The following is a 9,954-nucleotide window of genomic DNA, read 5'->3' on the forward strand; positions in this document are numbered from 1 at the left end:
ACTCTGAAAACCCTCAGAAACTAATGGAAAGTGTGTCTGCCTCTCTTTGTCTGTCTGTCCCAGCATCTTTTGCATGATTTGTCATCTCTGCTTCTCTCTAAACATCTGCTTCATTCTTTTCCTCTGTACAGACTGACGTCCTCTGCTTTTACATATATGGCAGAAAATGGCTAATTCATTCACTCCTTACACGTCCTTTCTGTTCAAGAGCCAACAAAGGCAAATGGACATTTCCAAGTCTTGACTCCAAATGCCTGGGACAGAGAATGCCTGTACTGGGTTGAATAGTGTATCCCCAAAATGTATGGTCTACTTGGAACCTCTGAATGTGACCTTATTTGGAAATAGGGTCTTCACAGATGTAATTTATTAAGATGAGGTCATACTGGATTAGTGTGGGCCCTAATCCAATGACTGAGGTCTTTATAGGACAACAGACATAGGAGAGAATGCTGTGTGAAGATAGAGGAAAAGATTGGAGTTACCCTGCCACAAGTCAAAGGATGCCAAGGATTACCAGGAACTACCAGAAGCTAGAAGAGAAGAGTGGAACAAATTTTCCTTTGGGCTTGCCATGGAAACCAACCCTGCCAACACCTTGATTTCAGATTTTCATCCTCTGGAACTGTAAGAGAATAAATTTCTGTTGTTTCAAGCCACCCAGTCATGGTCATTTGTCATGGCAGCCCTGGGAAACAGACAGAGTTTCTTTGGCCCAACTGGGTCCAATGTCCACCTTGTGCATTCACCTGGTTTAGCTATGGCCAGGGTGGAGGGGTCGAACCAGACACTCTGCAGAAGAATCTCTAAGAAGGGGATGTAGAAGGAGCAGGCAAATTGATGAACAGATATAATAATCTTTTTTTGTGCTTCCTTATAACCAGAGGTGTCTGTGGGTACCTAGCAGTGATCAGAGGGAACAGCAGGACTCTAGATAAAGTTCCTAATCATTAGTACTTTAGGAACAACTTACCTCCTGCTATTTGTGAAATGGGATTTTGGTACATTGCAAAGATACCTGATTCTGATGGCCTTGCCACTTTCTTTGGATTCTGATGGCCTTGTCACTTTCTTTGACCAATAGAATGCGAAAGAGATAGGTGTCTGTTCTAAACCTAAGTCTTTTTTTTTTTAATTTTTTTTAGACAGGGTCTGGCTCTGTTGCCCCCTCCTACCTCAGCTGAGACTACAGGAGTGTGCCACCATGCCCATGCCCAGCTAATTTTTATACTTGTTATAGAGACGCAGTTTTGCCATGTTGCTCAGGCTGGTCTCAAACTCCTGAGCTCAAGCAATCTGCCAGCCTCAGACTCCCGAAGTGCTGAGATTACAGGTGTGAGCCACCCTGCCTGGCCTTCTAAGCCTAGGTCTTTAAGCATTGCTTGCTTCCACTTCCTCTCTTGGAACCTTGCTGTTGTCGTGTAAAAAGCCTCAGCTAGCCTGTTGCATGATTAAAGGGATGTGACCCAGTTACTTCCTTTGCCCCAGTGACCAGTCAGCCAATTGACCAACATGTTAGTGAGGTCACCCTAGACCAACCAGCTGACTGCAAACACAGGAGCAAGCCCAGTGAAGATCAGCTGAGTCAGGTCCAGATCAACACAACCACCTAGCTGACCCATAGACTCCTGAGCGATATTAAAGGTTGAGTTACTACATCTTAGAGTAATTTGTTATGCTGTGACAGATAACTGATACAGGGAGATTGACAATCTGGATTTTGGTAAACCAGATATTAGAAAGGTAAGGATAATTCGTTCATAAATAAAAATAATTCCTAGGTTTCATGTTAATAGCTGTATCAACTTGGGCAAGTTGTTTAAATTTCCTCATCTGATAACTGAAGTTAACAAAGTAGATTCTTTGGGGTGGGTTATTGGGCAGAGCAAAGGGGAGAAAGTATGGGGCAGCACTTTATAAAACAGCAGGTTGACATCATTTCTCCATACTCTGTCCTTTGTTTCTTTATTATTAATGTTGGTACAAAAGTGATTGTGGTTTTTGCCATTAAAAGTAATGACAAAAACCACAATCACTTTTGCAGCAACCTAATAAGACATTAATAACTTTAGGAAACAATGGCATGGGTTTATTTTATAAAGTTGAAAGCAACTTGATTTTTACCATGACCTAGGAGACCTTACGTGATCTGGCTGCTCAGTTCTCTTACTTTCCTACCTCTCTCTGTGTCCAGATCAGGGGTGTCCTCTCTGTTCCTCACACATGCCACATGCCTTCCCACATGAGAACGTTTTTTTCCTGCAGTTCCCTCCACCTGCGATAATATTCCCACCTCTCTCTCTTTCTTTATGTGAACCAGAATTCAGGAACAGTATACTTATAATGCAAATAGGATCATGTGAAGTAGCACTCTTAGTAATTAATGTATGTTCTCTATTTTGAGTCAGAGCAACACAAAAGATAAGTAAGGAAAAAGAAAACCCTTTGTCTTCTCCTGTAGAGTCCCTTTAATTCACGAATCAGAATCTTGAGCAACCCAGGAGAAGCATTGTGAGTTTCATGAGAGCTGGTCAGGAGGCCTTCAGAAAAGATTGTTTCCCAGTCATTATTCTCTCTTTCTTTCTCCCCTCTCTTGCTTTACTGAGATAATTTTACATCATAAAATTTAACTGTTTTCAATGTACTATTCGATAATCTTTTTCGTGTATTTACAGAGTTGTACAACCACCACCACAATCCAATTCTATCATCCCCAAAAGAAACCCCATACTCGTTTACAGTCACTCTCCATATCACCCCCAGCTCCAGGCAACCACTAATCTACTTTCTATGTCTATATATTTGTTTTTCTGGATGTTTTCTAGAAATGGAATTATACAAAGGCACACCTCTTTTAATGGCCTTCTTGCCTTATTCTTTGCATCTCAGCTGAAATGTTACCTCCTCTTTCCTTAAATTTCACTGTTATTCTGCGTGTCATTTCCTCATTGTTTTTTGGTAGAACTTACACAATTCATAATTATTTTATTTGTTCTTTACTTGCTTCTGTCTGCCTGTGCTACTAGAATATACTTTTTCTGAGGGCAGGGGCAATTTCTGTTTTACATTCTACTGTGTCCCAAGACCTACTCAGTGCCAGATGCAGAGTGGATGGATGTTCGGTAAATATTTGCTGGTTGAAAAAAGTTTTTAAAAAGTACTGGGGCAGCAGGATGGTGGAATAAGAGGCCCTAGACTCTCCTTTCCTCCAGCAAATACACTGATTCAACAACAATTCATGGAAAAATTCCCTTTGTGAGAAATACAGAAACTAGTTGAGAGGCTCTTTCACCCTGGGTGAGTGCAAAACTTGACACATCAAAGCCAGTAGGAAAATTTGACGCCCTCTCACCTCAGCCCTTACCCCTGGCACAGTGCCATAAGATTGAGAAGAACCACGCCTCTAGCTTCCAGCCTCTCCCTGAATAGGGAAGGAATTGAATTGCATGTCCAATGCCCCAGCTTTTTCAGAGGTTCCTGAGGACAGTCTTCTGTCTTGCCAGTCTTGGAACACTGATAGGACCCGGCATACTCTAATCACCTAGAAGAGACTAAAGATAGTGGTTTGAGCTGACAGTTGCCATAGCTCCTACCCCAGCTTAGCACAGAGTGAGCATATGAAAAACGCTAGCCCCCAGCTTCTCCCAAGGAACAGCAAGAGTTGGTCTGCATGCCCATGCCCCACCTTTTGCAGGCACTGTCCAAATGACTGGATTTTGTCTTGGAGTGCTGATAGAACCCAGCATAATCTAGCTGCCTGAGGGCTAGGATAAACAGAGACAGAGGTTTATTTTATTTTATTTTTTGTTTTTTCCTTGTTGAGAAGGAGTCTTGCTCTGTCACCCAGGCTGGAGTGGCATGATCTCGGTTCACTGCAACCTCCACCTCCTGGGTTCAAGCAATTCTCTTGCCTCAGCCTCCTGAGTAGTTGGGACTATAGGCGCGCCACCATGCCCGGCTAATTTTTGTGTTTTTAGTAGAGAGGAAGTTTCAACATGTTGGCCAGGCTGGTCTCAAACTCCTGACCTCAGGTGATCTGCCCGCTTCTGCCTCCCAAAGTGCTGGGATTACAGGCGTGAGCCACCGTGCCCCGCGGACAGACAGAGGTTTAGGCTGACAGTCTCCGTAGCCCCGTTTCCTCACTCAGCACAGAATTAGTGAATGAAAAACCCTAGCTCCCAGCTTCTCTGTGGGGAGGGAAAGAGACCACACATCCAATGCTCTAACTTTTCTGGATGCTGCCTAAAGAACTGGCTTCTTTCTTGCCTGTCTCAGAGCACTAATGGAACCTAGCATTCTAGTCACCTGGGGGCTAGTGAGAGAAAGATAGAATTTTTACCTAGCACATAATTAGTCATCACTCCTCTCCGCCCAGCTTGGTGCACAGTGAGCAGGTGAAAAAAAACAAAAAAAAAAACCCCAAAATACTCAAATTCCAGCTGCTCCTTGGGGAAGGAAAAGAGTTGGACAGTGTCTAATGATCTAAGTTTTTGGGGGGCTTCCCAAGGAATTGGCATCATTTTTCACTTGTCTCAGAGCACCAACTGGAGCAAAAATACCTGGGAGTCACTGAAAATAAGGAAAGCAGGTTGGACTAGCAATAAAAGTTTGAGGCCCCAGAATTTCTGGCTGGGCTGGTTGATGAAGATATTCTCCTATATGAGGCCAGTCCATGAAGACTAGGAGAGGTGGATTTTTTTTTTTTTCTAATGAGCAGACACCAACACAGTCAAGGCAAATGAATAAATAAATATTCAAGGTGAATGAATAAATAGGGAAATATGTTCCAAACAAAAAGGAACAAGATAAATGTCCAGAAATACCCATCATAAAGATGCTTACAGAGAGGACTTCCAGTTCCAAAATGGTGTTGCAGAAGCACGCTGGCTTTACTCCCCTTCACAGAAAACCAAAAACAAACATTGAATGCTGAGATTATCATAAAAAATCTTCCAGAACTCAAATATGAAGATGAGATAGCTCCCAAGGCCTCAGAGAAGTGAAAAAAATTCTGAGCAGAGAATAGGACTTCCACATCTGTGATGCTCCTCCCTCCATTCTGCCCAGCACCAAGCATGCAGAAATATTTTCCCCCAATTCACTGTCTCTACACTGGAAACAGTGAGACTAAGGTGGACAACCATCTTGGATGCCCTGGCAGGAGATTTGTCCCTTCTTTAAGCCATGGATAGCATTGAGAGTGTCTGAAAAGAGAAATATCCCTGAAGACAGGCAGAGACAAAGTGGGAGTTATGATTACCATTTCCAGCCCTGGGAACTCTGCTCTTTAACTTGGCCAAAGGAGATGCCAAATCATAGTAGTGCACCACGCTGAAGGTGGTTCATTCCACAGGTCCCCTGGGCACAAACCCCTAGCCAGCCTTCCCACAATGCTGGGATATCCCCTTTAGGAGCTTCTGCATTCAGGAAGGACAGTGCTTCAATTATTTACTAGAGCTGAGGAGAACCTGGGCTTAAGGTGCCATCTGGAGCCAAAGGGGAGGCAGTGACCAAATAGTAAAGAACATCTAAGCAAACACATCTAATAAAAACCTAAACAAGCCAGTTAGAGAAGACTGGAATAAATAATTAAAGCAATACAAATACATAGACATACATCCATAAGAAGTAACAGCAAACAGGGAACCATGATCTCCCCAAACAGACAAAGCAAGGAACTGGTAACTGACCCTAATGAGATGGTGATATGTGAGCTCTCTGAGGAAGAATTTAAAACAGTAGTTTTAGGGGATCTCCAAGATACCACAAAAAAGCAATTCAGAAATTTATCAGAAAAATTTAACAGAGACTGAAATAATTTTAAAAAATCAAACAGAAATCATGAAACTGAAAAATATATGTGCTAAACTGAAAAATTTATTAGAGGGTCTCAACAACAGAATTGATAGAGTGGAGAAAAGAATCGATAAGCTAGAAGATGACTATTTGAAAACACACAAACAGAGGAGAAACAAAAAGGATGAACAGCAAGATTGCCTACAAGATACAAACATATTACCTTAAAAGACCAAATCTAAGAACTATGGATGTTCATAAGGCAGCTGAGCAAGAGTACGGGGTAGAAAGCTTATTCAAAGAAATAATAACAGAAAACTTTGAAAAACTTGGTGAAGTTATAATATAAATAACCAGGCACAGGAAGGTCAGAGAACACCAAACAGCTTTGACCCAAATAAGACTACCTCAAGGCATGTAATAATAAAATTCTCAAATGTCAAGGACAAAGAGAGAATCCTAAAAGCAGCAAGAGAAAAGAAGCAAATAATTTTTAAAGGAGCTCCAATTCATCTGGCAACAGATGTTTCAGTGGAAGCCATACAGGCCAGGAGGGAATGGAATGACATTTTCAAAGTGCCAAAAGAAAAAAACTGACATTCAAGAATACTATATCTAGCAAAATTATCTTTCAAATCTGAAGGGGAGATAAAGTTTTTTTCCCAGACAAACAAAAGCTAAGAGAATTTACCACTACCAGATCTATCTAACAAGAAATGCTAAAGAGGGTTCTCAAATCTGAAAGAAAACAACACTAATGTGCCAAAAAAATTGAAAGTATAAAACCCACTGGTAAAATTGACTGCACAAACAAACCCAGAGTGCTGTAATACCGTAATATTATTTCCTACTCATAACTCCAGTATGAAGCTCAAAAGACAAATTTACCAAAAACAATAATAGCTATAGCAACCTGCTAAGAGTTGCACAGCATAAAAATATGCAAATCGAGACAATTAAAATGTGGAGGAATGAAGTTAAGCTGTAGGTTTTATTTTTCTGCTTTTTTCTTTGTCTCTATTATTTTCTTTGTGATCTAAGATAAGTTGTCATCTCTTTTTTTTTTTTTTTTTGATATGGAGTCTTGCTCTGTCATCCAGGCTGGAGTGCAGTGGCACGATCTTGGCTCACTGCAACCTCCGCCTCCAGGGTTCAAGCGATTCTCCTGCCTCAGCTTCCTCAGTAGCTGGGATTACAGGCACGCACCACCACGGACGGCTAATTTTTTTACTTTTAGTAGAGACGGAGTTTCACCGTGTTGCCCAGGCTGGTCTTGAACTCCTGAACTCAAGCAATCTACCCGCCTCAGCCTCCCAAAGTGCTGGGATGACACATGTGAGCTACCACGCCCAACCAAGTTGTCATCTCTTTAAAATATCTGATTATATGTATGAGATGTTTTTTGTAAGCCTTATGGTAACCATAATGTAAAAATCTATAACAGATTCTCTAAAAATAAAAAGCAACAAATTAAAACATACTACCACAGAAAATCACTGAACCAAAAAGGAAGACAGTAAGAAAGGAAGAGAAGAGTTACAAAACAACCAGAAAACAAGCAACAGAATGGCAGTACTAAGTCTGTACATATCAATAATAACACTGAATGTAAATGAACTCAATTATCCAATTAAAGGGCATAAAATGGCTGAATGAATAAAGAAACAGGACCCAACTATATCCTGCATACAAGAAACCCACTTCACTTATAAAAACACATATAGACTGAAAGTGAAGGAGTAGAAAAAGAGATTCCACACAACTGAAAACCAAATGATGAATAGAAGTGGTGAGAGTAGGCATCCTTGCCTTGTTCCTGTTCTTACGGAGAAAACTTTCTGTTTTTGCAATTGAGTATAATGTTAGCTGTAGTTTTTACATATATGGGCTTTATTTATTTTTATTTTTATTTTTTATTTTTTTGAGACGGAGTCTCGCTCTGTCCCCCAGGCCGCAGTGCAGTGGCGCGATCGCGGCTCACTGCAAGCTCCGCCTCCCGGATTCACGCCATTCTCCTGCCTCAGCCTCCTGAGTAGCTGGGACTACAGGCGCCCGCCACCACGCCCGGCTAATTTTTTGTATTTTTAGTAGAGATGGGGTTTCACCGTGTTAGCCAGGATGGTCTCGATCTCCTGACCTCATGATCCACCTGCCTCGGCCTCCCAAAGTGCTGGGATTACGGGTGTGAGCCACTGCGCCCGGCCTATGGCCTTTATTTTTATTTTGTTTCATTTTTTTGAGACAGAGCCTCTCTGTCGTCCAGGCTGGAGTGCAGTGGCGTGATCTTGGCTCACTGCAACCTCTGCCTCCTGGGTTCAAGCAATTCTCCTGTCTCAGCCTCCCGAGTAGCTGGGATTACAGGCACCCGCCATCGCACTTGGCAAACTTTTGTATTTTTACTAGAGATGGGGTTTCCCCATGGTGTCCAGGCTGGTCTTGAACTCCTGACCTTAGGTGATCCACCCGCCTGGGTCTCCCAAAGTGGTGGAATTACAGGTGTGAGCCACCGAGCCTGGTATATGGCTTTTATTATATTGAGGCAATTTCCTTCTATTCCTAGTTTGTTGAGAGTTTTTTTTTTTTCATGAAAGGATATTGAATTTTGTCAAATACTTTTCCTGCATTTATTGAGATGATCATGTGATTTTTATCCTTCATTCTGTTAATGTGGTGTATCACATTAACTGATTTTTATATGTTTAATAATTCTTGCATCCCAAGGATAAATTCCCCTTGGTCATGGTGTATGATCCCTTTAATGTGCTGTTGAATTTGGTCTGCTATCCTTTTGTTAAGGATTTTTACCTCTATATTCATCGAGGATATTGACCTGTAGTTTCTTTTCATGTGGTGTCTTTGTCTAGCTATAATAACAGAGTGATGCTCTTCCTATTAAATGAGGTTATAAGTATTCCCTCCTCTTCAAATTTTCTGGAGAATTTGAGAAGTATTTGTATTAATGCTTCCTTAAATGTTTGGTAGAATTCACCAGGGAAGTAATTTGGTCCTGGGCTTTTCTTTGTTTGGAGTTTTTTGTTTTTTTTTTAAATTACTGATTCAATCCCTTTGTTAGTGATAGGTTTGTTCAGACTTTTTTTTATTAGAAAATGTAAATTTATTATACTGATGTTGTTTACAAAGATTAAAAAAATTTTTATTTCCACACGTTATTGGGGAACAGGTGATGTTTGGTTACACGAGTAAGTTCTTTAGTGATGATTTGCGAATGTGTAGTCATTTATCCCTCACCCCGTTTCCATCCTTTCCCCCTGAGTTTCCAAAGTCCATTGTGTCATTCTTATGCCTTTGCATCCTCATAGCTTAGCTCCCACTTGTGAGTGAGAATATACAATGTTTGGTTTTCCATTCCTGAGTTACTTTACTTAGAATACTAGTCTTCAATCTCATCCAGGTCACTGTGAATGCCATTAATTCATTTCTTTTTATGACTGAATAGTGTATGTATATATACACACATACACACACACACACACACGCCATATATAATATATATATACACCACAGTTTCTTTTCTTTTCTTTTTTTTTTTTTTTTGAGATGGAATCTCACTCTATTGCCCAGGCTGGAGTGCAATGGCATGATCTAGACTCACCGCAACCTCTGCCTCCCGGGTTCAAGTGATTCTCCTGCCTCAGCCTCCCAAGTAGCTGGGATTACAGGCATGCACCACCACACCTGGCAAATTTTTGTATTTTTAGTAGAGATGGGGGTTTTGCCATATTGGCCAGGCTGGTCTTGAACTGGACATTATATAATGATACAATGACATTATATAATGTCATTCATTTTTTCTAATTCTGTGAAGAGGGACATTATATAATGATAAAAGACCTTGTCCATCAGGAAAATATCACAATCCTAAACACATGCACCTAACACTGGAGCTCCCAAATTTATAAAACAATTACTAACAGTAATTTTGATGGGAATTGCATTGAATTGGTAGATTGCTTTTGGTAGTATGGTCATTTTTACAATATTGATTCTACCCATCCATGAGCATGGGATGTGTTTCCATTTGTTTGTGTCATCTATGATTTCTTTCAGCAATGTTTTGTAGTTTTCCTTGTAGAGGTCTTTCATCTGCATGGTTAGGTATATTTCTAAGTATTTTATTTTTATTTTTTGCAGCTATTG

Source organism: Pongo pygmaeus, chromosome 4 (assembly GCF_028885625.2).
Source record: "Pongo pygmaeus isolate AG05252 chromosome 4, NHGRI_mPonPyg2-v2.0_pri, whole genome shotgun sequence".
NCBI classification, from domain to species: Eukaryota; Metazoa; Chordata; class Mammalia; order Primates; family Hominidae; genus Pongo; species Pongo pygmaeus.